The sequence below is a fragment of the Ranitomeya variabilis genome, chromosome 5 (assembly GCF_051348905.1).
Source record: "Ranitomeya variabilis isolate aRanVar5 chromosome 5, aRanVar5.hap1, whole genome shotgun sequence".
NCBI classification, from domain to species: Eukaryota; Metazoa; Chordata; class Amphibia; order Anura; family Dendrobatidae; genus Ranitomeya; species Ranitomeya variabilis.
Window position 1 is genome coordinate 593,180,358 of NC_135236.1, and position 27,578 is coordinate 593,207,935.

Here is a 27,578-nt window from a genome sequence, read left to right on the forward strand (position 1 = left end):
TAATTTTTCTGTTAGCAAAATCATAAATATAAGCTGAAAAGGTTTTCAAAACCTCAATATGTTGGCAGCAGTGGGATTTGAACCCACGCCTCCAAAGAGACTGGAGCCTAAATCCAGCGCCTTAGACCACTCGGCCATGCTACCTTAAACAGCATGGTTAATTAAGCTTCCTTAGAGAAAGTGAAGTACATTTGACAACATTTAAAATTAGTACATTTTGGAAAATGGGCATGTCTCTAAACATTAGGCAAAAACAAAGATTCTATCAACGGTCTTTATCTTAACTGAAAACTGCTAAATCATACAAATACAAAAGAAGATTATATCACATGCTAATTTGCATGCTAGCAAAATCATAAGAATAAGTACAAAAACATTTCAAGATCTCATAATACTGGCAGCAGTGAGATTAAAGCATATGCTAATTTTGCATGTTAGCATAATTATAAGAATGAGATAAAAAGGTTTAAAAGAACTCATACTAGTGGCAGCAGTGGGATTTGAACTCACAAGTCTGTTGGAATATGGGTAAGTCTCTTAACAATAGGAAAAATCAATGATTCTTTCAACTGTCTTTTCCTAAACAGAAACTAACACACTCATGAAAATACAAAATCATAAGAATTAGATCAAAGGGTTCTCAAAACCTCATAATAATGGCAGCAGTGGGATTTGAATGGGCATGTCTCTAAACATTAGAAAAAAGCAAGGATTCTTTCAACAGTCTTTATCTGAACTGAAAACTAGAAAATCATGCAAATACAAAAGAAGATTAAATCACATGCTAATTTGCATGTTAGCAAAATCATAAGAATAAGTACAAAAACATTTCAAGAACTCATAATACTGGCAGCAGTGGGTTTAAAGCATATGCTAATTTTGCATGTTAGCATAATTATAAGAATAAGATAAAAAGGTTTAAAAGAACTCATACTAGTGGCATTTGAACCCACAAGTCTGTTAAAATTTAGGTAAGTCTCTAAACTAAAGTCTAAAACTGTCTTTTCCAAAATAGAAATGCACACACTCATGGAAATACAAAATCCTCAGAATTAGATCAAAGGGTTCTCAAAACCTCATAATACTGGCAGCAGTGGGATTTGAACCCACGCCTCCGAAGAGACTGGAGCCTTAATCCAGCGCCTTAGACCGCTCGGCCATGCGACCTAATGCATCATTAAAAGAGCTTCCTTAGAGTAAGTTTAGTGTATCTGACTACATTTTAAACTTGTGCATTGTGGAAAATGGATAGGTCTCTAAACAAAAAGGAAAAAGCAATGATTCTATCGTTTGTCTTTTCCAAAAAAGCAAAGCACGCACTCATACAAAAATATGCTAATTTTTCTGTTAGCAAAATCATAAATATAAGCTGAAAAGGTTTTCAAAACCTCAATATGTTGGCAGCAGTGGGATTTGAACCCACGCCTCCAAAGAGACTGGAGCCTAAATCCAGCGCCTTAGACCACTCGGCCATGCTACCTTAAACAGCATGGATAATTAAGCTTCCTTAGAGAAAGTGAAGTACATTTGACAACATTTAAAATTAGTACATTTTGGAAAATGGGCATGTCTCTAAACATTAGGCAAAAACAAAGATTCTATCAACGGTCTTTATCTTAACTGAAAACTGCTAAATCATACAAATACAAAAGAAGATTATATCACATGCTAATTTGCATGCTAGCAAAATCATAAGAATAAGTACAAAAACATTTCAAGATCTCATAATACTGGCAGCAGTGAGATTAAAGCATATGCTAATTTTGCATGTTAGCATAATTATAAGAATGAGATAAAAAGGTTTAAGAGAACTCATACTAGTGGCAGCAGTGGGATTTGAACTCACAAGTCTGTTGGAATATGGGTAAGTCTCTTAACAATAGGAAAAATCAATGATTCTTTCAACTGTCTTTTCCTAAACAGAAATTAACACACTCATGAAAATACAAAATCATAAGAATTAGATCAAAGGGTTCTCAAAACCTCATAATACTGGCAGCAGTGGGATTTGAATGGGCATGTCTCTAAACATTAGAAAAAAGCAAGGATTCTATCAACAGTCTTTATCTGAACTGAAAACTGCAAAATCATGCAAATACAAAAGAAGATTAAATCACATGCTAATTTGCATGTTAGCAAAATCATAAGAATAAGTACAAAAACATTTCAAGATCTCATAATACTGGCAGCAGTGGGTTTAAAGCATATGCTAATTTTGCATGTTAGCATTATTATAAGAATAAGATAAAAAGGTTTAAAAGAACTCATACTAGTGGCATTTGAACCCACAAGTCTGTTAAAATTTAGGTAAGTCTCTAAACAATAGGAACAATCAATGATTCTTTCAACTGTCTTTTCCAAAACAGAAATGCACACACTCATGGAAATACAAAATCCTCAGAATTAGATCAAAGGGCTCTCAAAACCTCATAATGCTGGCAGCAGTGGGATTTGAACCCACGCCTCCGAAGAGACTGGAGCCTTAATCCAGCGCCTTAGACCGCTCGGCCATGCTACCTAATGCATCATTAAAAGAGCTTCCTTAGAGTAAGTTTAGTGTATCTGACTACATTTTAAACTTGTGCATTGTGGAAAATGGATAGGTCTCTAAACAAAAAGGAAAAAGCAATGATTCTATCTTTTGTCTTTTCCAAAAAAGCAAAGCACACACTCATACAAAAATATGCTAATTTTTCTATTAGCAAAATCATAAATATAAGCTGAAAAGGTTTTCAAAACCTCAATATGTTGGCAGCAGTGGGATTTGAACCCACGCCTCCAAAGAGACTGGAGCCTAAATCCAGCGCCTTAGACCACTCGGCCATGCTACCTTAAACAGTATGGTTAATTAAGCTTCCTTAGAGAAAGTGAAGTACATTTGACAACATTTAAAATTAGTACATTTTGGAAAATGGGCATGTCTCTAAACATTAGGCAAAAACAAAGATTCTATCAACGGTCTTTATCTTAACTGAAAACTGCTAAATCATACAAATACAAAAGAAGATTATATCACATGCTAATTTGCATGCTAGCAAAATCATAAGAATAAGTACAAAAACATTTCAAGATCTCATAATACTGGCAGCAGTGAGATTAAAGCATATGCTAATTTTGCATGTTAGCATAATTATAAGAATGAGATAAAAAGGTTTAAAAGAACTCATACTAGTGGCAGCAGTGGGATTTGAACTCACAAGTCTGTTGGAATATGGGTAAGTCTCTTAACAATAGGAAAAATCAATGATTCTTTCAACTGTCTTTTCCTAAACAGAAATTAACACACTCATGAAAATACAAAATCATAAGAATTAGATCAAAGGGTTCTCAAAACCTCATAATAATGGCAGCAGTGGGATTTGAATGGGCATGTCTCTAAACATTAGAAAAAAGCAAGGATTCTTTCAACAGTCTTTATCTGAACTGAAAACTGGAAAATCATGCAAATACAAAAGAAGATTAAATCACATGCTAATTTGCATGTTAGCAAAATCATGAGAATAAGTACAAAAACATTTCAAGATCTCATAATACTGGCAGCAGTGGGTTTAAAGCATATGCTAATTTTGCATGTTAGCATAATTATAAGAATAAGATAAAAAGGTTTAAAAGAACTCATACTAGTGGCATTTGAACCCACAAGTCTGTAAAAAATTTAGGTAAGTCTCTAAACTAAAGTCTAAAACTGTCTTTTCCAAAACAGAAATGCACACACTCATGGAAATACAAAATCCTCAGAATTAGATCAAAGGGTTCTCAAAACCTCATAATACTGGCAGCAGTGGGATTTGAACCCACGCCTCCGAAGAGACTGGAGCCTTAATCCAGCGCCTTAGACCGCTCGGCCATGCTACCTAATGCATCATTAGTAACAGACACAGAGATGACACCTTTATAAAAATATATATATATATTATCAACGTAAGAATGGAATATAGTATCAAAAGATTATAATCACTAGGTCACCCCGTGTGTCAAATTTATAGTGTAAGACCACTACCTAGAAGAGAAAGACTGCCCCGACACAGAGAATTAGACCAATAAGAAGGTGACAGGGAATAATTATCATAAAATTAATTTTTATTTGATAACAATAGTGACAAACATCAAAACTTAATATTAAAAATGTATATATTATCTAATGATATAGTACAATGCAACACTGTGCACAAATTGAGCCGCTTTATAATAAGGCAAGCCAATTTATATAGAGATAAAGAGCAATCAATGGCATAATAAATCCAAAAATCATGTGCAGGACAACAGTCAAATTTAATACAAACACAAAAACAGTGTATATAATATGTAATAATATATATATAAAAATTAATATAAATTGTGCTATATGTAAAAACCAGTATCCACCACTAGGTGGTGCAAGAGACCCAATCCAACAAAGATGTGGTAGAAAAAGTGCTATGTGCAATGACTGCTGACCGACACAAGGGGCATCTAGGTTCAAAGGCACAGAGAAAGTGCTCCGTGCTATATAAATATATAAGTATGGGCCTTTGAACCTAGATGCCCCTTGTGTCGGTCAGCAGTCATTGCACATAGCACTTTTTCTACCACATCTTTGTTGGATTGGGTCTCTTGCACCACCTAGTGGTGGATACTGGTTTTTACATATAGCACAATTTATATTAATTTTTATATATATTATTACATATTATATACACTGTTTTTGTGTTTGTATTAAATTTGACTGTTGTCCTGCACATGATTTTTGGATTTATTATGCCATTGATTGCTCTTTATCTCTATATAAATTGGCTTGCCTTATTATAAAGCGGCTCAATTTGTGCACAGTGTTGCATTGTACTATATCATTAGATAATATATACATTTTTAATATTAAGTTTTGATGTTTGTCACTATTGTTATCAAATAAAAATTAATTTTATGATAATTATTCCCTGTCACCTTCTTATTGGTCTAATTCTCTGTGTCGGGGCAGTCTTTCTCTTCTAGGTAGTGGTCTTACACTATAAATTTGACACACGGGGTGACCTAGTGATTATAATCTTTTGATACTATATTCCATTCTTACGTTGATAATATATATATATATTTTTATAAAGGTGTCATCTCTGTGTCTGTTACTAATATATATACTGTGTTTTGCACAGGCTTCCTTTTGCTCTGAACATGGATTTTAGGACCAGGGAACAGACTTGGCAGGGACAAATTAATGCAGTGTTTGGCAATAGTGGTAACCCTATAACCGCTAATGGTGGTATACAATATGATGATTGTTTTCATATCATAAAGAATTTAACATATAAAAGAACAAGATCATGGTGGAACAGAGCGTTCTTGGAGAACTATGTCCAAAGGCAACTCATTCCTAGAGGCCTAAGGATTCAAGTTACACCTTCGTTTCCCATGGACGATGAGGAATTCATCAATAAATGGGAAACAATATGTAATGATACATCAAAGAAACTGATGGAGCTTCTCATACAATATAATTTGAAAATATTGACTGAAATTGATAAGTCACTAGATGAAAACCTTATGAAGGCCAAAGGTAATCTTACCCCTGAACAATTTGAGACAATCAATCCCCAATTGGAAAAATTGGTGGATCAGTGGGTAAAAGACATCCAGGGTAAACAAGCCAACAAACTTATGAGAGATCAAAAAGATCTGGCAAATGGGAAGATCTATAGATGGCGCAGAAGTATAAATAAGGACATAACTCGTGAACGTATAATGTCTACAACTTCAAGCATAAACAATGGTGATGTCTCGTGTGCCTCCTCTTCCGCCTCTACCTCTATGTCTGTCATTTCTACCCCCAAACGGAAAAGGGAACCTCGTTATGTGTCAACTAAACGGAACTTCAGATATTCCCCCGAAAGAAGTGGAAATAACAGCAAGGTAATTAATTTAAGTTCCCACAACTTTTCAGAAATAGAATTGGGGGTATTGAGCAAAGGGTTAATGTTCTGTCCCACGGGGAACTTTAATAAATTTATGGCTATTAAAGACTTGCATCTCTTTGCAAGAAAATTATTATTTAAACAACATTTTCATAATGAAGATACCAATTTACTATTCCCCACAGAGGCGGAACAGGAGGCACTAAATACCTTGGAGGAACTAGCACGTGAACATAACGAAACGGAGGGAGGTAAGATTCCAGACTCTATAAAACCACGTTCACGTAGATTTCCACCTCTGTCTTCATGCTCGACCCTGGACATTTTTGTCCAGACGGTGAGCAAAGAATTCAATAAGATTCCACGCTACCCGAATACTGTGAATTTAAACAGGGAAGAGAGGAATAGTCTAGTTAAACTTCAGGGAATGCGGGATATTCTAATAAAACCTGCCGACAAAGGCGGAAACGTAGTAATTTGGCCTAAACCACTCTATGAAGCAGAGGCATTCAAACAACTAAGGAGTGAGACATGCTACAAAAAACTAACGTTCAATCCTTTGGATAAATTTGTAAAGGAACTATTGGCTATCCTGAGAGAGACTAGGGACAATGGGGTGATAACTAAGGATTTATTTTCGGCACTACAAGTTGTAGAACCAGCAATACCCACATTCTATTTATTGCCTAAAATCCATAAAGACCAAACTGTACCACCAGGTAGGCCGATAATCTCGGGATGTGGAAACTTTATGGAGAACATCAATAAATATATAGACTCCAAATTACAACCCTTAGTTGAGGAGCTACCCTCATTTATTAAAGATACAAGCGATTTTTTGAAAAAAATTGATGGCCTACATATTGATAATGACACCTTATTGGTGTCATGTGACGTAGAATCTCTCTACACAAACATACGCCATAGTGATGGCTTGAGAGCAGTCCGGTACTTCCTAGAATCTTCTTCAATATCTAGAAATATGAATGAGTTTGTCTTGGAACTTCTACAATTTTCCTTGTCGCATAATTTCTTTTTATTCAAGGGGTCCTTCTACCTGCAGCTCCAGGGCACCGCAATGGGTGCTTCATTCGCGCCGGCGTATGCAAACCTATTTCTGGGGCTGTGGGAGAGGGACCTCTTGATGTCTGATCTGATGCCAGCAATGGAGCGTATCCTTTTATGGGTACGCTTCATCGATGATATATTCATCCTCTGGCAAGGACCTGTCACATCCCTGGAATCTTTTATGCTCCAGTTAAATCAAAATCTATTAAATATACATCTAACATACAAATGGGATCAAAATAAAATTGAATTTCTTGACGTGGAAGTAAAGAGGGGTGTGGATAATGTCCTCCAGACTGATCTACATCGGAAACCGACGGCAGTAAACTCATACTTACATGCATCATCATCACACCCGAAGGCAATGATAAAATCTATACCTATAGGCCAATTTTTACGCCTTCGGAGAATATGCTCAAATGAGGAAGATTTTGTGAGACAAGCTAATAATCTGAAGGAAAGATTCTTAGAGCGTGGATACAGCCGTAGATCAGTTAAAAAGGCCTATAATCGTGCCAAGTATACTACTAGACATGAGGCGTTGTATACTGTAAAACCTCGAAATAAAATACAGCCCACCAGATTTATCACCCAATTTCATGGCCAGGCTGATTTAATGCGTCATTATTTGACAAAGTCGTGGCCGATTCTACTGAGCGATCCGGTAATATCAAAATATATCAGCGAATATCCAGATATAACGTTTAGACGCTCACAAAACTTGGGTGATTCTCTTGTAAAGAGTCATTATGTCGGTGATCCATCATTGCATTCCACTTTCCTAAGTACGGCTAGACCCCAACCAGGATGCAAACCTTGTGGAAGATGTGTGGCCTGTCCGAATATTATGAGGTCACAAACATTTAGTAATAGTAAGGGCACTACAATTTACAAAATTAAACGCAATATTACATGCACATCACGTGCCGTAGTTTACTACGCTGTATGCCCTTGCCCACTTATCTACATAGGGATGACAATCCGGCAACTGAAAGTACGTACAAGAGAACATGTACTTGGTATACAGGCAGCCAGGGAAATAGAGGACACTACAATGTTGAAGACTCTACCAAGGCACTTCAAGATACATCACAATTGTGACGCCTCTCTTCTTAAAGTGGTTGGGATAGACATGATTGAACAAAAGGAGAGAGGTGGGAAGATCAGCATACCCTTGGCCCAATTAGAAACTAAATGGACTTGGCTGCTTGACACAGTATCACCCAATGGCCTCAACGAAAATATAAGCTTTGCTCCGTTTTTGTGACCATCTTATTTGCTCCATACATGTTTTATATATATATATATTTTTTATTATTTTTTAAAAATTGTATACCCGCTCCTTTTAAAAAAATTTTTGAAAAATAATTAAAAAAATTTTTAATTATTCATTTTTAAAATATTTGCTATATATCATTGGTATGGTTATCTATATGGAATATTTATAATTTTAATTCCATGATCGTAATTTTTTTAATAATTTTTCTGTATAATTTTTTCTGTATATTGTCTTCACTATGTTGTTTTTAACGTTTGCTTTTATTACCCAGGTATTTTATTTACGTACCTCTTCTGTTGCGGACCTACTCCGTGTGTTGGGCCTCCGTGCGTGGCGTTTGTGGCCGGGGGTCGGACTGTTTCCTTTTCGGATCCAATGTGGCGGTCTTCTGCATCCGTATCCGATCTTAGAGGATTTTATCTATGATTGTATAAATAATATTATAAATATATTGTGTTTAGAACATTGATTAATATAATATATATGTATCTATTGTATATAAGGTTTCTTATACGACATTGCACAGCTCTATCCAACTTCTATAAACCCTGTCCACAACTCCCCTGGTAATGAATTGTAGCCTGCACATATCCATATAGCTTTTTGCACCTACAGAATTATAAATTATATATATATTGTACCACAGTTGTGTGCACACACATCATTTAATAACCCCCCTTTTTTTGTTCACCTTCATACACCATTTCATGTGTCCCACACATACACATTATTTTTCCTGCCTATTAATGCTTCCCTGTACTTCACATCTTTGTCCGCAGTTGCCCATGTTGCTCCTGGCGTTGTGCGCATGCGCGTCCGACGCTCGGGTGCCTGGGTCGCGGCGTCTCGGTGTCCTTGGCAACACCATGTACCATCAAGTGCGTCCGGACGCGTGATGCGGCGTCCCGGACTTCCGGGTTGTTCGGGCGGCGCATGCGCCGTCCATGCGCTGGGCGCTGACATTGGCACCTCCATAAGATATTTAAACCCCCCGATCATGCAATTAGAATACCCCCTGACGAAGGACTGGATGTCCGAAACGCGCGTCGGGGTGCACATTGAGCCGCTGGCAGCCCTGTAATCATCCCTGGTAATTTGTAAGTAATCTGGCATACTTATATATTTATATAGCACGGAGCACTTTCTCTGGGCCTTTGAACCTAGATGCCCCTTGTGTCGGTCAGCAGTCATTGCACATAGCACTTTTTCTACCACATCTTTGTTGGATTGGGTCTCTTGCACCACCTAGTGGTGGATACTGGTTTTTACATATAGCACAATTTATATTAATTTTTATATATATTATTACATATTATATACACTGTTTTTGTGTTTGTATTAAATTTGACTGTTGTCCTGCACATGATTTTTGGATTTATTATGCCATTGATTGCTCTTTATCTCTATATAAATTGGCTTGCCTTATTATAAAGCGGCTCAATTTGTGCACAGTGTTGCATTGTACTATATCATTAGATAATATATACATTTTTAATATTAAGTTTTGATGTTTGTCACTATTGTTATCAAATAAAAATTAATTTTATGATAATTATTCCCTGTCACCTTCTTATTGGTCTAATTCTCTGTGTCGGGGCAGTCTTTCTAATGCATCATTAAAAGAGCTTCCTTAGAGTAAGTTTAGTGTATCTGACTACATTTTAAACTTGTGCATTGTGGAAAATGGATAGGTCTCTAAACAAAAAGGAAAAAGCAATGATTCTATCTTTTGTCTTTTCCAAAAAAGCAAAGCACGCACTCATACAAAAATATGCTAATTTTTCTGTTAGCAAAAATCATAAATATAAGCTGAAAAGGTTTTCAAAACCTCAATATGTTGGCAGCAGTGGGATTTGAACCCACGCCTCCAAAGAGACTGGAGCCTAAATCCAGCGCCTTAGACCACTCAGCCATGCTACCTTTAACAGCATGGATAATTAAGCTTCCTTAGAGAAAGTGAAGTACATTTGACAACATTTAAAATTAGTACATTTTGGAAAATGGGCATGTCTCTAAACATTAGGCAAAAACAAAGATTCTATCAACGGTCTTTATCTTAACTGAAAACTGCTAAATCATACAAATACAAAAGAAGATTATATCACATGCTAATTTGCATGCTAGCAAAATCATAAGAATAAGTACAAAAACATTTCAAGATCTCATAATACTGGCAGCAGTGAGATTAAAGCATATGCTAATTTTGCATGTTAGCATAATTATAAGAATGAGATAAAAAGGTTTAAGAGAACTCATACTAGTGGCAGCAGTGGGATTTGAACTCACAAGTCTGTTGGAATATGGGTAAGTCTCTTAACAATAGGAAAAATCAATGATTATTTCAACTGTCTTTTCCTAAACAGAAATTAACACACTCATGAAAATACAAAATCATAAGAATTAGATCAAAGGGTTCTCAAAACCTCATAATACTGGCAGCAGTGGGATTTGAATGGGCATGTCTCTAAACATTAGAAAAAAGCAAGGATTCTATCAACAGTCTTTATCTGAACTGAAAACTGCAAAATCATGCAAATACAAAAGAAGATTAAATCACATGCTAATTTGCATGTTAGCAAAATCATAAGAATAAGTACAAAAACATTTCAAGATCTCATAATACTGGCAGCAGTGGGTTTAAAGCATATGCTAATTTTGCATGTTAGCATTATTATAAGAATAAGATAAAAAGGTTTAAAAGAACTCATACTAGTGGCATTTGAACCCACAAGTCTGTTAAAATTTAGGTAAGTCTCTAAACAATAGGAACAATCAATGATTCTTTCAACTGTCTTTTCCAAAACAGAAATGCACACACTCATGGAAATACAAAATCCTCAGAATTAGATCAAAGGGTTCTCAAAACCTCATAATACTGGCAGCAGTGGGATTTGAACCCACGCCTCCAAAGAGACTGGAGCCTAAATCCAGCGCCTTAGACCACTCAGCCATGCTACCTTAAACAGCATGGATAATTAAGCTTCCTTAGAGTAAGTTTAGTGTATCTGACTACATTTTAAACTTGTGCATTGTGGAAAATGGATAGGTCTCTAAACAAAAAGGAAAAAGCAATGATTCTATCTTTTGTCTTTTCCAAAAAAGCAAAGCACACACTCATACAAAAATATGCTAATTTTTCTATTAGCAAAATCATAAATATAAGCTGAAAAGGTTTTCAAAACCTCAATATGTTGGCAGCAGTGGGATTTGAACCCACGCCTCCAAAGAGACTGGAGCCTAAATCCAGCGCCTTAGACCACTCGGCCATGCTACCTTAAACAGTATGGTTAATTAAGCTTCCTTAGAGAAAGTGAAGTACATTTGACAACATTTAAAATTAGTACATTTTGGAAAATGGGCATGTCTCTAAACATTAGGCAAAAACAAAGATTCTATCAACGGTCTTTATCTTAACTGAAAACTGCTAAATCATACAAATGCAAAAGAAGATTATATCACATGCTAATTTGCATGCTAGCAAAATCATAAGAATAAGTACAAAAACATTTCAAGATCTCATTATACTGGCAGCAGTGAGATTAAAGCATATGCTAATTTTGCATGTTAGCATAATTATAAGAATGAGATAAAAAGGTTTAAAAGAACTCATACTAGTGGCAGCAGTGGGATTTGAACTCACAAGTCTGTTGGAATATGGGTAAGTCTCTTAACAATAGGAAAAATCAAAGATTCTTTCAACTGTCTCTTCCTAAACAGAAATTAACACACTCATGAAAATACAAAATCATAAGAATTAGATCAAAGGGTTCTCAAAACCTCATAATAATGGCAGCAGTGGGATTTGAATGGGCATGTCTCTAAACATTAGAAAAAAGCAAGGATTCTTTCAACAGTCTTTATCTGAACTGAAAACTGGAAAATCATGCAAATACAAAAGAAGATTAAATCACATGCTAATTTGCATGTTAGCAAAATCATAAGAATAAGTACAAAAACATTTCAAGATCTCATAATACTGGCAGCAGTGGGTTTAAAGCATACGCTAATTTTGCATGTTAGCATAATTATAAGAATAAGATAAAAAGGTTTAAAAGAACTCATACTAGTGGCATTTGAACCCACAAGTCTGTTAAAATTTAGGTAAGTCTCTAAACAATAGGAACAATCAATGATTCTTTCAACTGTCTTTTCCAAAACAGAAATGCACACTCATGGAAATACAAAATACTCAGAATTAGATCAAAGGGTTCTCAAAACCTCATAATACTGGCAGCAGTGGGATTTGAACCCACGCCTCCGAAGAGACTGGAGCCTTAATCCAGCACCTTAGACCGCTCGGCCATGCTACCTAATGCGTCATTAAAAGAGCTTCCTTAGAGTAAGTTTAGTGTATCTGACTACATTTTAAACTTGTGCATTGTGGAAAATGGATAGGTCTCTAAACAAAAAGGAAAAAGCAATGATTCTATCTTTTGTCTTTTCCAAAAAAGCAAAGCACGCACTCATACAAAAATATGCTAATTTTTCTATTAGCAAAATCATAAATATAAGCTGAAAAGGTTTTCAAAACCTCAATATGTTGGCAGCAGTGGGATTTGAACCCACGCCTCCAAAGAGACTGGAGCCTAAATCCAGCGCCTTAGACCACTCGGCCATGCTACCTTAAACAGTATGGTTAATTAAGCTTCCTTAGAGAAAGTGAAGTACATTTGACAACATTTAAAATTAGTACATTTTGGAAAATGGGCATGTCTCTAAACATTAGGCAAAAACAAAGATTCTATCAACGGTCTTTATCTTAACTGAAAACTGCTAAATCATACAAATACAAAAGAAGATTATATCACATGCTAATTTGCATGCTAGCAAAATCATAAGAATAAGTACAAAAACATTTCAAGATCTCATTATACTGGCAGCAGTGAGATTAAAGCATATGCTAATTTTGCATGTTAGCATAATTATAAGAATGAGATAAAAAGGTTTAAAAGAACTCATACTAGTGGCAGCAGTGGGATTTGAACTCACAAGTCTGTTGGAATATGGGTAAGTCTCTTAACAATAGGAAAAATCAGAGATTCTTTCAACTGTCTCTTCCTAAACAGAAATTAACACACTCATGAAAATACAAAATCATAAGAATTAGATCAAAGGGTTCTCAAAACCTCATAATAATGGCAGCAGTGGGATTTGAATGGGCATGTCTCTAAACATTAGAAAAAAGCAAGGATTCTTTCAACAGTCTTTATCTGAACTGAAAACTGGAAAATCATGCAAATACAAAAGAAGATTAAATCACATGCTAATTTGCATGTTAGCAAAATCATAAGAATAAGTACAAAAACATTTCAAGATCTCATAATACTGGCAGCAGTGGGTTTAAAGCATATGCTAATTTTGCATGTTAGCATAATTATAAGAATAAGATAAAAAGGTTTAAAAGAACTCATACTAGTGGCATTTGAACCCACAAGTCTGTTAAAATTTAGGTAAGTCTCTAAACAATAGGAACAATCAATGATTCTTTCAACTGTCTTTTCCAAAACAGAAATGCACACACTCATGGAAATACAAAATCCTCAGAATTAGATCAAAGGGCTCTCAAAACCTCATAATGCTGGCAGCAGTGGGATTTGAACCCACGCCTCCGAAGAGACTGGAGCCTTAATCCAGCGCCTTAGACCGCTCGGCCATGCTACCTAATGCATCATTAAAAGAGCTTCCTTAGAGTAAGTTTAGTGTATCTGACTACATTTTAAACTTGTGCATTGTGGAAAATGGATAGGTCTCTAAACAAAAAGGAAAAAGCAATGATTCTATCTTTTGTCTTTTCCAAAAAAGCAAAGCACACACTCATACAAAAATATGCTAATTTTTCTATTAGCAAAATCATAAATATAAGCTGAAAAGGTTTTCAAAACCTCAATATGTTGGCAGCAGTGGGATTTGAACCCACGCCTCCAAAGAGACTGGAGCCTAAATCCAGCGCCTTAGACCACTCGGCCATGCTACCTTAAACAGTATGGTTAATTAAGCTTCCTTAGAGAAAGTGAAGTACATTTGACAACATTTAAAATTAGTACATTTTGGAAAATGGGCATGTCTCTAAACATTAGGCAAAAACAAAGATTCTATCAACGGTCTTTATCTTAACTGAAAACTGCTAAATCATACAAATACAAAAGAAGATTATATCACATGCTAATTTGCATGCTAGCAAAATCATAAGAATAAGTACAAAAACATTTCAAGATCTCATAATACTGGCAGCAGTGAGATTAAAGCATATGCTAATTTTGCATGTTAGCATAATTATAAGAATGAGATAAAAAGGTTTAAAAGAACTCATACTAGTGGCAGCAGTGGGATTTGAACTCACAAGTCTGTTGGAATATGGGTAAGTCTCTTAACAATAGGAAAAATCAATGATTCTTTCAACTGTCTTTTCCTAAACAGAAATTAACACACTCATGAAAATACAAAATCATAAGAATTAGATCAAAGGGTTCTCAAAACCTCATAATACTGGCAGCAGTGGGATTTGAACCCACGCCTCCAAAGAGACTGGAGCCTAAATCCAGCGCCTTAGACCACTCAGCCATGCTACCTTAAACAGCATGGATAATTAAGCTTCCTTAGAGTAAGTTTAGTGTATCTGACTACATTTTAAACTTGTGCATTGTGGAAAATGGATAGGTCTCTAAACAAAAAGGAAAAAGCAATGATTCTATCTTTTGTCTTTTCCAAAAAAGCAAAGCACACACTCATACAAAAATATGCTAATTTTTCTATTAGCAAAATCATAAATATAAGCTGAAAAGGTTTTCAAAACCTCAATATGTTGGCAGCAGTGGGATTTGAACCCACGCCTCCAAAGAGACTGGAGCCTAAATCCAGCGCCTTAGACCACTCGGCCATGCTACCTTAAACAGTATGGTTAATTAAGCTTCCTTAGAGAAAGTGAAGTACATTTGACAACATTTAAAATTAGTACATTTTGGAAAATGGGCATGTCTCTAAACATTAGGCAAAAACAAAGATTCTATCAACGGTCTTTATCTTAACTGAAAACTGCTAAATCATACAAATGCAAAAGAAGATTATATCACATGCTAATTTGCATGCTAGCAAAATCATAAGAATAAGTACAAAAACATTTCAAGATCTCATTATACTGGCAGCAGTGAGATTAAAGCATATGCTAATTTTGCATGTTAGCATAATTATAAGAATGAGATAAAAAGGTTTAAAAGAACTCATACTAGTGGCAGCAGTGGGATTTGAACTCACAAGTCTGTTGGAATATGGGTAAGTCTCTTAACAATAGGAAAAATCAAAGATTCTTTCAACTGTCTCTTCCTAAACAGAAATTAACACACTCATGAAAATACAAAATCATAAGAATTAGATCAAAGGGTTCTCAAAACCTCATAATAATGGCAGCAGTGGGATTTGAATGGGCATGTCTCTAAACATTAGAAAAAAGCAAGGATTCTTTCAACAGTCTTTATCTGAACTGAAAACTGGAAAATCATGCAAATACAAAAGAAGATTAAATCACATGCTAATTTGCATGTTAGCAAAATCATAAGAATAAGTACAAAAACATTTCAAGATCTCATAATACTGGCAGCAGTGGGTTTAAAGCATACGCTAATTTTGCATGTTAGCATAATTATAAGAATAAGATAAAAAGGTTTAAAAGAACTCATACTAGTGGCATTTGAACCCACAAGTCTGTTAAAATTTAGGTAAGTCTCTAAACAATAGGAACAATCAATGATTCTTTCAACTGTCTTTTCCAAAACAGAAATGCACACTCATGGAAATACAAAATACTCAGAATTAGATCAAAGGGTTCTCAAAACCTCATAATACTGGCAGCAGTGGGATTTGAACCCACGCCTCCGAAGAGACTGGAGCCTTAATCCAGCACCTTAGACCGCTCGGCCATGCTACCTAATGCGTCATTAAAAGAGCTTCCTTAGAGTAAGTTTAGTGTATCTGACTACATTTTAAACTTGTGCATTGTGGAAAATGGATAGGTCTCTAAACAAAAAGGAAAAAGCAATGATTCTATCTTTTGTCTTTTCCAAAAAAGCAAAGCACGCACTCATACAAAAATATGCTAATTTTTCTATTAGCAAAATCATAAATATAAGCTGAAAAGGTTTTCAAAACCTCAATATGTTGGCAGCAGTGGGATTTGAACCCACGCCTCCAAAGAGACTGGAGCCTAAATCCAGCGCCTTAGACCACTCGGCCATGCTACCTTAAACAGTATGGTTAATTAAGCTTCCTTAGAGAAAGTGAAGTACATTTGACAACATTTAAAATTAGTACATTTTGGAAAATGGGCATGTCTCTAAACATTAGGCAAAAACAAAGATTCTATCAACGGTCTTTATCTTAACTGAAAACTGCTAAATCATACAAATACAAAAGAAGATTATATCACATGCTAATTTGCATGCTAGCAAAATCATAAGAATAAGTACAAAAACATTTCAAGATCTCATTATACTGGCAGCAGTGAGATTAAAGCATATGCTAATTTTGCATGTTAGCATAATTATAAGAATGAGATAAAAAGGTTTAAAAGAACTCATACTAGTGGCAGCAGTGGGATTTGAACTCACAAGTCTGTTGGAATATGGGTAAGTCTCTTAACAATAGGAAAAATCAGAGATTCTTTCAACTGTCTCTTCCTAAACAGAAATTAACACACTCATGAAAATACAAAATCATAAGAATTAGATCAAAGGGTTCTCAAAACCTCATAATAATGGCAGCAGTGGGATTTGAATGGGCATGTCTCTAAACATTAGAAAAAAGCAAGGATTCTTTCAACAGTCTTTATCTGAACTGAAAACTGGAAAATCATGCAAATACAAAAGAAGATTAAATCACATGCTAATTTGCATGTTAGCAAAATCATAAGAATAAGTACAAAAACATTTCAAGATCTCATAATACTGGCAGCAGTGGGTTTAAAGCATATGCTAATTTTGCATGTTAGCATAATTATAAGAATAAGATAAAAAGGTTTAAAAGAACTCATACTAGTGGCATTTGAACCCACAAGTCTGTTAAAATTTAGGTAAGTCTCTAAACAATAGGAACAATCAATGATTCTTTCAACTGTCTTTTCCAAAACAGAAATGCACACACTCATGGAAATACAAAATCCTCAGAATTAGATCAAAGGGCTCTCAAAACCTCATAATGCTGGCAGCAGTGGGATTTGAACCCACGCCTCCGAAGAGACTGGAGCCTTAATCCAGCGCCTTAGACCGCTCGGCCATGCTACCTAATGCATCATTAAAAGAGCTTCCTTAGAGTAAGTTTAGTGTATCTGACTACATTTTAAACTTGTGCATTGTGGAAAATGGATAGGTCTCTAAACAAAAAGGAAAAAGCAATGATTCTATCTTTTGTCTTTTCCAAAAAAGCAAAGCACACACTCATACAAAAATATGCTAATTTTTCTATTAGCAAAATCATAAATATAAGCTGAAAAGGTTTTCAAAACCTCAATATGTTGGCAGCAGTGGGATTTGAACCCACGCCTCCAAAGAGACTGGAGCCTAAATCCAGCGCCTTAGACCACTCGGCCATGCTACCTTAAACAGTATGGTTAATTAAGCTTCCTTAGAGAAAGTGAAGTACATTTGACAACATTTAAAATTAGTACATTTTGGAAAATGGGCATGTCTCTAAACATTAGGCAAAAACAAAGATTCTATCAACGGTCTTTATCTTAACTGAAAACTGCTAAATCATACAAATACAAAAGAAGATTATATCACATGCTAATTTGCATGCTAGCAAAATCATAAGAATAAGTACAAAAACATTTCAAGATCTCATAATACTGGCAGCAGTGAGATTAAAGCATATGCTAATTTTGCATGTTAGCATAATTATAAGAATGAGATAAAAAGGTTTAAAAGAACTCATACTAGTGGCAGCAGTGGGATTTGAACTCACAAGTCTGTTGGAATATGGGTAAGTCTCTTAACAATAGGAAAAATCAATGATTCTTTCAACTGTCTTTTCCTAAACAGAAATTAACACACTCATGAAAATACAAAATCATAAGAATTAGATCAAAGGGTTCTCAAAACCTCATAATAATGGCAGCAGTGGGATTTGAATGGGCATGTCTCTAAACATTAGAAAAAAGCAAGGATTCTTTCAACAGTCTTTATCTGAACTGAAAACTGGAAAATCATGCAAATACAAAAGAAGATTAAATCACATGCTAATTTGCATGTTAGCAAAATCATGAGAATAAGTACAAAAACATTTCAAGATCTCATAATACTGGCAGCAGTGGGTTTAAAGCATATGCTAATTTTGCATGTTAGCATAATTATAAGAATAAGATAAAAAGGTTTAAAAGAACTCATACTAGTGGCATTTGAACCCACAAGTCTGTAAAAAATTTAGGTAAGTCTCTAAACTAAAGTCTAAAACTGTCTTTTCCAAAACAGAAATGCACACACTCATGGAAATACAAAATCCTCAGAATTAGATCAAAGGGTTCTCAAAACCTCATAATACTGGCAGCAGTGGGATTTGAACCCACGCCTCCGAAGAGACTGGAGCCTTAATCCAGCGCCTTAGACCGCTCGGCCATGCTACCTAATGCATCATTAGTAACAGACACAGAGATGACACCTTTATAAAAATATATATATATATTATCAACGTAAGAATGGAATATAGTATCAAAAGATTATAATCACTAGGTCACCCCGTGTGTCAAATTTATAGTGTAAGACCACTACCTAGAAGAGAAAGACTGCCCCGACACAGAGAATTAGACCAATAAGAAGGTGACAGGGAATAATTATCATAAAATTAATTTTTATTTGATAACAATAGTGACAAACATCAAAACTTAATATTAAAAATGTATATATTATCTAATGATATAGTACAATGCAACACTGTGCACAAATTGAGCCGCTTTATAATAAGGCAAGCCAATTTATATAGAGATAAAGAGCAATCAATGGCATAATAAATCCAAAAATCATGTGCAGGACAACAGTCAAATTTAATACAAACACAAAAACAGTGTATATAATATGTAATAATATATATAAAAATTAATATAAATTGTGCTATATGTAAAAACCAGTATCCACCACTAGGTGGTGCAAGAGACCCAATCCAACAAAGATGTGGTAGAAAAAGTGCTATGTGCAATGACTGCTGACCGACACAAGGGGCATCTAGGTTCAAAGGCACAGAGAAAGTGCTCCGTGCTATATAAATATATAAGTATGGGCCTTTGAACCTAGATGCCCCTTGTGTCGGTCAGCAGTCATTGCACATAGCACTTTTTCTACCACATCTTTGTTGGATTGGGTCTCTTGCACCACCTAGTGGTGGATACTGGTTTTTACATATAGCACAATTTATATTAATTTTTATATATATTATTACATATTATATACACTGTTTTTGTGTTTGTATTAAATTTGACTGTTGTCCTGCACATGATTTTTGGATTTATTATGCCATTGATTGCTCTTTATCTCTATATAAATTGGCTTGCCTTATTATAAAGCGGCTCAATTTGTGCACAGTGTTGCATTGTACTATATCATTAGATAATATATACATTTTTAATATTAAGTTTTGATGTTTGTCACTATTGTTATCAAATAAAAATTAATTTTATGATAATTATTCCCTGTCACCTTCTTATTGGTCTAATTCTCTGTGTCGGGGCAGTCTTTCTCTTCTAGGTAGTGGTCTTACACTATAAATTTGACACACGGGGTGACCTAGTGATTATAATCTTTTGATACTATATTCCATTCTTACGTTGATAATATATATATATATTTTTATAAAGGTGTCATCTCTGTGTCTGTTACTAATATATATACTGTGTTTTGCACAGGCTTCCTTTTGCTCTGAACATGGATTTTAGGACCAGGGAACAGACTTGGCAGGGACAAATTAATGCAGTGTTTGGCAATAGTGGTAACCCTATAACCGCTAATGGTGGTATACAATATGATGATTGTTTTCATATCATAAAGAATTTAACATATAAAAGAACAAGATCATGGTGGAACAGAGCGTTCTTGGAGAACTATGTCCAAAGGCAACTCATTCCTAGAGGCCTAAGGATTCAAGTTACACCTTCGTTTCCCATGGACGATGAGGAATTCATCAATAAATGGGAAACAATATGTAATGATACATCAAAGAAACTGATGGAGCTTCTCATACAATATAATTTGAAAATATTGACTGAAATTGATAAGTCACTAGATGAAAACCTTATGAAGGCCAAAGGTAATCTTACCCCTGAACAATTTGAGACAATCAATCCCCAATTGGAAAAATTGGTGGATCAGTGGGTAAAAGACATCCAGGGTAAACAAGCCAACAAACTTATGAGAGATCAAAAAGATCTGGCAAATGGGAAGATCTATAGATGGCGCAGAAGTATAAATAAGGACATAACTCGTGAACGTATAATGTCTACAACTTCAAGCATAAACAATGGTGATGTCTCGTGTGCCTCCTCTTCCGCCTCTACCTCTATGTCTGTCATTTCTACCCCCAAACGGAAAAGGGAACCTCGTTATGTGTCAACTAAACGGAACTTCAGATATTCCCCCGAAAGAAGTGGAAATAACAGCAAGGTAATTAATTTAAGTTCCCACAACTTTTCAGAAATAGAATTGGGGGTATTGAGCAAAGGGTTAATGTTCTGTCCCACGGGGAACTTTAATAAATTTATGGCTATTAAAGACTTGCATCTCTTTGCAAGAAAATTATTATTTAAACAACATTTTCATAATGAAGATACCAATTTACTATTCCCCACAGAGGCGGAACAGGAGGCACTAAATACCTTGGAGGAACTAGCACGTGAACATAACGAAACGGAGGGAGGTAAGATTCCAGACTCTATAAAACCACGTTCACGTAGATTTCCACCTCTGTCTTCATGCTCGACCCTGGACATTTTTGTCCAGACGGTGAGCAAAGAATTCAATAAGATTCCACGCTACCCGAATACTGTGAATTTAAACAGGGAAGAGAGGAATAGTCTAGTTAAACTTCAGGGAATGCGGGATATTCTAATAAAACCTGCCGACAAAGGCGGAAACGTAGTAATTTGGCCTAAACCACTCTATGAAGCAGAGGCATTCAAACAACTAAGGAGTGAGACATGCTACAAAAAACTAACGTTCAATCCTTTGGATAAATTTGTAAAGGAACTATTGGCTATCCTGAGAGAGACTAGGGACAATGGGGTGATAACTAAGGATTTATTTTCGGCACTACAAGTTGTAGAACCAGCAATACCCACATTCTATTTATTGCCTAAAATCCATAAAGACCAAACTGTACCACCAGGTAGGCCGATAATCTCGGGATGTGGAAACTTTATGGAGAACATCAATAAATATATAGACTCCAAATTACAACCCTTAGTTGAGGAGCTACCCTCATTTATTAAAGATACAAGCGATTTTTTGAAAAAAATTGATGGCCTACATATTGATAATGACACCTTATTGGTGTCATGTGACGTAGAATCTCTCTACACAAACATACGCCATAGTGATGGCTTGAGAGCAGTCCGGTACTTCCTAGAATCTTCTTCAATATCTAGAAATATGAATGAGTTTGTCTTGGAACTTCTACAATTTTCCTTGTCGCATAATTTCTTTTTATTCAAGGGGTCCTTCTACCTGCAGCTCCAGGGCACCGCAATGGGTGCTTCATTCGCGCCGGCGTATGCAAACCTATTTCTGGGGCTGTGGGAGAGGGACCTCTTGATGTCTGATCTGATGCCAGCAATGGAGCGTATCCTTTTATGGGTACGCTTCATCGATGATATATTCATCCTCTGGCAAGGACCTGTCACATCCCTGGAATCTTTTATGCTCCAGTTAAATCAAAATCTATTAAATATACATCTAACATACAAATGGGATCAAAATAAAATTGAATTTCTTGACGTGGAAGTAAAGAGGGGTGTGGATAATGTCCTCCAGACTGATCTACATCGGAAACCGACGGCAGTAAACTCATACTTACATGCATCATCATCACACCCGAAGGCAATGATAAAATCTATACCTATAGGCCAATTTTTACGCCTTCGGAGAATATGCTCAAATGAGGAAGATTTTGTGAGACAAGCTAATAATCTGAAGGAAAGATTCTTAGAGCGTGGATACAGCCGTAGATCAGTTAAAAAGGCCTATAATCGTGCCAAGTATACTACTAGACATGAGGCGTTGTATACTGTAAAACCTCGAAATAAAATACAGCCCACCAGATTTATCACCCAATTTCATGGCCAGGCTGATTTAATGCGTCATTATTTGACAAAGTCGTGGCCGATTCTACTGAGCGATCCGGTAATATCAAAATATATCAGCGAATATCCAGATATAACGTTTAGACGCTCACAAAACTTGGGTGATTCTCTTGTAAAGAGTCATTATGTCGGTGATCCATCATTGCATTCCACTTTCCTAAGTACGGCTAGACCCCAACCAGGATGCAAACCTTGTGGAAGATGTGTGGCCTGTCCGAATATTATGAGGTCACAAACATTTAGTAATAGTAAGGGCACTACAATTTACAAAATTAAACGCAATATTACATGCACATCACGTGCCGTAGTTTACTACGCTGTATGCCCTTGCCCACTTATCTACATAGGGATGACAATCCGGCAACTGAAAGTACGTACAAGAGAACATGTACTTGGTATACAGGCAGCCAGGGAAATAGAGGACACTACAATGTTGAAGACTCTACCAAGGCACTTCAAGATACATCACAATTGTGACGCCTCTCTTCTTAAAGTGGTTGGGATAGACATGATTGAACAAAAGGAGAGAGGTGGGAAGATCAGCATACCCTTGGCCCAATTAGAAACTAAATGGACTTGGCTGCTTGACACAGTATCACCCAATGGCCTCAACGAAAATATAAGCTTTGCTCCGTTTTTGTGACCATCTTATTTGCTCCATACATGTTTTATATATATATATATTTTTTATTATTTTTTAAAAATTGTATACCCGCTCCTTTTAAAAAAATTTTTGAAAAATAATTAAAAAAATTTTTAATTATTCATTTTTAAAATATTTGCTATATATCATTGGTATGGTTATCTATATGGAATATTTATAATTTTAATTCCATGATCGTAATTTTTTTAATAATTTTTCTGTATAATTTTTTCTGTATATTGTCTTCACTATGTTGTTTTTAACGTTTGCTTTTATTACCCAGGTATTTTATTTACGTACCTCTTCTGTTGCGGACCTACTCCGTGTGTTGGGCCTCCGTGCGTGGCGTTTGTGGCCGGGGGTCGGACTGTTTCCTTTTCGGATCCAATGTGGCGGTCTTCTGCATCCGTATCCGATCTTAGAGGATTTTATCTATGATTGTATAAATAATATTATAAATATATTGTGTTTAGAACATTGATTAATATAATATATATGTATCTATTGTATATAAGGTTTCTTATACGACATTGCACAGCTCTATCCAACTTCTATAAACCCTGTCCACAACTCCCCTGGTAATGAATTGTAGCCTGCACATATCCATATAGCTTTTTGCACCTACAGAATTATAAATTATATATATATTGTACCACAGTTGTGTGCACACACATCATTTAATAACCCCCCTTTTTTTGTTCACCTTCATACACCATTTCATGTGTCCCACACATACACATTATTTTTCCTGCCTATTAATGCTTCCCTGTACTTCACATCTTTGTCCGCAGTTGCCCATGTTGCTCCTGGCGTTGTGCGCATGCGCGTCCGACGCTCGGGTGCCTGGGTCGCGGCGTCTCGGTGTCCTTGGCAACACCATGTACCATCAAGTGCGTCCGGACGCGTGATGCGGCGTCCCGGACTTCCGGGTTGTTCGGGCGGCGCATGCGCCGTCCATGCGCTGGGCGCTGACATTGGCACCTCCATAAGATATTTAAACCCCCCGATCATGCAATTAGAATACCCCCTGACGAAGGACTGGATGTCCGAAACGCGCGTCGGGGTGCACATTGAGCCGCTGGCAGCCCTGTAATCATCCCTGGTAATTTGTAAGTAATCTGGCATACTTATATATTTATATAGCACGGAGCACTTTCTCTGGGCCTTTGAACCTAGATGCCCCTTGTGTCGGTCAGCAGTCATTGCACATAGCACTTTTTCTACCACATCTTTGTTGGATTGGGTCTCTTGCACCACCTAGTGGTGGATACTGGTTTTTACATATAGCACAATTTATATTAATTTTTATATATATTATTACATATTATATACACTGTTTTTGTGTTTGTATTAAATTTGACTGTTGTCCTGCACATGATTTTTGGATTTATTATGCCATTGATTGCTCTTTATCTCTATATAAATTGGCTTGCCTTATTATAAAGCGGCTCAATTTGTGCACAGTGTTGCATTGTACTATATCATTAGATAATATATACATTTTTAATATTAAGTTTTGATGTTTGTCACTATTGTTATCAAATAAAAATTAATTTTATGATAATTATTCCCTGTCACCTTCTTATTGGTCTAATTCTCTGTGTCGGGGCAGTCTTTCTAATGCATCATTAAAAGAGCTTCCTTAGAGTAAGTTTAGTGTATCTGACTACATTTTAAACTTGTGCATTGTGGAAAATGGATAGGTCTCTAAACAAAAAGGAAAAAGCAATGATTCTATCTTTTGTCTTTTCCAAAAAAGCAAAGCACGCACTCATACAAAAATATGCTAATTTTTCTGTTAGCAAAAATCATAAATATAAGCTGAAAAGGTTTTCAAAACCTCAATATGTTGGCAGCAGTGGGATTTGAACCCACGCCTCCAAAGAGACTGGAGCCTAAATCCAGCGCCTTAGACCACTCAGCCATGCTACCTTTAACAGCATGGATAATTAAGCTTCCTTAGAGAAAGTGAAGTACATTTGACAACATTTAAAATTAGTACATTTTGGAAAATGGGCATGTCTCTAAACATTAGGCAAAAACAAAGATTCTATCAACGGTCTTTATCTTAACTGAAAACTGCTAAATCATACAAATACAAAAGAAGATTATATCACATGCTAATTTGCATGCTAGCAAAATCATAAGAATAAGTACAAAAACATTTCAAGATCTCATAATACTGGCAGCAGTGAGATTAAAGCATATGCTAATTTTGCATGTTAGCATAATTATAAGAATGAGATAAAAAGGTTTAAGAGAACTCATACTAGTGGCAGCAGTGGGATTTGAACTCACAAGTCTGTTGGAATATGGGTAAGTCTCTTAACAATAGGAAAAATCAATGATTATTTCAACTGTCTTTTCCTAAACAGAAATTAACACACTCATGAAAATACAAAATCATAAGAATTAGATCAAAGGGTTCTCAAAACCTCATAATACTGGCAGCAGTGGGATTTGAATGGGCATGTCTCTAAACATTAGAAAAAAGCAAGGATTCTATCAACAGTCTTTATCTGAACTGAAAACTGCAAAATCATGCAAATACAAAAGAAGATTAAATCACATGCTAATTTGCATGTTAGCAAAATCATAAGAATAAGTACAAAAACATTTCAAGATCTCATAATACTGGCAGCAGTGGGTTTAAAGCATATGCTAATTTTGCATGTTAGCATTATTATAAGAATAAGATAAAAAGGTTTAAAAGAACTCATACTAGTGGCATTTGAACCCACAAGTCTGTTAAAATTTAGGTAAGTCTCTAAACAATAGGAACAATCAATGATTCTTTCAACTGTCTTTTCCAAAACAGAAATGCACACACTCATGGAAATACAAAATCCTCAGAATTAGATCAAAGGGTTCTCAAAACCTCATAATACTGGCAGCAGTGGGATTTGAACCCACGCCTCCAAAGAGACTGGAGCCTAAATCCAGCGCCTTAGACCACTCAGCCATGCTACCTTAAACAGCATGGATAATTAAGCTTCCTTAGAGTAAGTTTAGTGTATCTGACTACATTTTAAACTTGTGCATTGTGGAAAATGGATAGGTCTCTAAACAAAAAGGAAAAAGCAATGATTCTATCTTTTGTCTTTTCCAAAAAAGCAAAGCACGCACTCATACAAAAATATGCTAATTTTTCTATTAGCAAAATCATAAATATAAGCTGAAAAGGTTTTCAAAACCTCAATATGTTGGCAGCAGTGGGATTTGAACCCACGCCTCCAAAGAGACTGGAGCCTAAATCCAGCGCCTTAGACCACTCGGCCATGCTACCTTAAACAGTATGGTTAATTAAGCTTCCTTAGAGAAAGTGAAGTACATTTGACAACATTTAAAATTAGTACATTTTGGAAAATGGGCATGTCTCTAAACATTAGGCAAAAACAAAGATTCTATCAACGGTCTTTATCTTAACTGAAAACTGCTAAATCATACAAATACAAAAGAAGATTATATCACATGCTAATTTGCATGCTAGCAAAATCATAAGAATAAGTACAAAAACATTTCAAGATCTCATTATACTGGCAGCAGTGAGATTAAAGCATATGCTAATTTTGCATGTTAGCATAATTATAAGAATGAGATAAAAAGGTTTAAAAGAACTCATACTAGTGGCAGCAGTGGGATTTGAACTCACAAGTCTGTTGGAATATGGGTAAGTCTCTTAACAATAGGAAAAATCAGAGATTCTTTCAACTGTCTCTTCCTAAACAGAAATTAACACACTCATGAAAATACAAAATCATAAGAATTAGATCAAAGGGTTCTCAAAACCTCATAATAATGGCAGCAGTGGGATTTGAATGGGCATGTCTCTAAACATTAGAAAAAAGCAAGGATTCTTTCAACAGTCTTTATCTGAACTGAAAACTGGAAAATCATGCAAATACAAAAGAAGATTAAATCACATGCTAATTTGCATGTTAGCAAAATCATAAGAATAAGTACAAAAACATTTCAAGATCTCATAATACTGGCAGCAGTGGGTTTAAAGCATATGCTAATTTTGCATGTTAGCATAATTATAAGAATAAGATAAAAAGGTTTAAAAGAACTCATACTAGTGGCATTTGAACCCACAAGTCTGTTAAAATTTAGGTAAGTCTCTAAACAATAGGAACAATCAATGATTCTTTCAACTGTCTTTTCCAAATCAGAAATGCACACACTCATGGAAATACAAAATACTCAGAATTAGATCAAAGGGTTCTCAAAACCTCATAATACTGGTAGCAGTGGGATTTGAACCCACGCCTCCGAAGAGACTGGAGCCTTAATCCAGCGCCTTAGACCGCTCGGCCATGCTACCTAATGCGTCATTAAAAGAGCTTCCTTAGAGTAAGTTTAGTGTATCTGACT

At 35.6% G+C, this 27,578-nt stretch overlaps 16 non-coding genes across 16 annotated transcripts; all 16 read right to left on the reverse strand.

The window, feature by feature from the left end:
• Positions 1 to 62: 62 nt before the first annotated feature.
• TRNAL-UAG (transfer RNA leucine (anticodon UAG)) lies at positions 63 to 144 on the reverse strand. The gene has a single exon. It is a non-coding gene; the product is annotated as a tRNA-Leu (tRNA).
• A 1,254-nt stretch (positions 145 to 1,398) lies between these two features.
• On the reverse strand, positions 1,399 to 1,480 carry TRNAL-UAG (transfer RNA leucine (anticodon UAG)). The gene has a single exon. It is a non-coding gene; the product is annotated as a tRNA-Leu (tRNA).
• Positions 1,481 to 2,436: 956 nt separating this feature from the next.
• Positions 2,437 to 2,518, reverse strand: TRNAL-AAG (transfer RNA leucine (anticodon AAG)). Its single transcript has one exon. It is a non-coding gene; the product is annotated as a tRNA-Leu (tRNA).
• Positions 2,519 to 2,749: 231 nt separating this feature from the next.
• Positions 2,750 to 2,831, reverse strand: TRNAL-UAG (transfer RNA leucine (anticodon UAG)). The gene has a single exon. It is a non-coding gene; the product is annotated as a tRNA-Leu (tRNA).
• Positions 2,832 to 3,773: 942 nt separating this feature from the next.
• Positions 3,774 to 3,855, reverse strand: TRNAL-AAG (transfer RNA leucine (anticodon AAG)). Its single transcript has one exon. It is a non-coding gene; the product is annotated as a tRNA-Leu (tRNA).
• Positions 3,856 to 11,424: 7,569 nt separating this feature from the next.
• On the reverse strand, positions 11,425 to 11,506 carry TRNAL-UAG (transfer RNA leucine (anticodon UAG)). Its single transcript has one exon. It is a non-coding gene; the product is annotated as a tRNA-Leu (tRNA).
• Positions 11,507 to 12,773: 1,267 nt separating this feature from the next.
• Positions 12,774 to 12,855, reverse strand: TRNAL-UAG (transfer RNA leucine (anticodon UAG)). The gene has a single exon. It is a non-coding gene; the product is annotated as a tRNA-Leu (tRNA).
• Positions 12,856 to 13,811: 956 nt separating this feature from the next.
• TRNAL-AAG (transfer RNA leucine (anticodon AAG)) lies at positions 13,812 to 13,893 on the reverse strand. The gene has a single exon. It is a non-coding gene; the product is annotated as a tRNA-Leu (tRNA).
• A 231-nt stretch (positions 13,894 to 14,124) lies between these two features.
• TRNAL-UAG (transfer RNA leucine (anticodon UAG)) lies at positions 14,125 to 14,206 on the reverse strand. The gene has a single exon. It is a non-coding gene; the product is annotated as a tRNA-Leu (tRNA).
• Positions 14,207 to 15,035: 829 nt separating this feature from the next.
• On the reverse strand, positions 15,036 to 15,117 carry TRNAL-UAG (transfer RNA leucine (anticodon UAG)). Its single transcript has one exon. It is a non-coding gene; the product is annotated as a tRNA-Leu (tRNA).
• Positions 15,118 to 16,384: 1,267 nt separating this feature from the next.
• TRNAL-UAG (transfer RNA leucine (anticodon UAG)) lies at positions 16,385 to 16,466 on the reverse strand. The gene has a single exon. It is a non-coding gene; the product is annotated as a tRNA-Leu (tRNA).
• A 956-nt stretch (positions 16,467 to 17,422) lies between these two features.
• TRNAL-AAG (transfer RNA leucine (anticodon AAG)) lies at positions 17,423 to 17,504 on the reverse strand. Its single transcript has one exon. It is a non-coding gene; the product is annotated as a tRNA-Leu (tRNA).
• A 231-nt stretch (positions 17,505 to 17,735) lies between these two features.
• TRNAL-UAG (transfer RNA leucine (anticodon UAG)) lies at positions 17,736 to 17,817 on the reverse strand. The gene has a single exon. It is a non-coding gene; the product is annotated as a tRNA-Leu (tRNA).
• Positions 17,818 to 18,759: 942 nt separating this feature from the next.
• TRNAL-AAG (transfer RNA leucine (anticodon AAG)) lies at positions 18,760 to 18,841 on the reverse strand. The gene has a single exon. It is a non-coding gene; the product is annotated as a tRNA-Leu (tRNA).
• A 7,567-nt stretch (positions 18,842 to 26,408) lies between these two features.
• On the reverse strand, positions 26,409 to 26,490 carry TRNAL-UAG (transfer RNA leucine (anticodon UAG)). Its single transcript has one exon. It is a non-coding gene; the product is annotated as a tRNA-Leu (tRNA).
• A 956-nt stretch (positions 26,491 to 27,446) lies between these two features.
• TRNAL-AAG (transfer RNA leucine (anticodon AAG)) lies at positions 27,447 to 27,528 on the reverse strand. Its single transcript has one exon. It is a non-coding gene; the product is annotated as a tRNA-Leu (tRNA).
• Between the last annotated feature and the right edge of the window lie 50 nt (positions 27,529 to 27,578).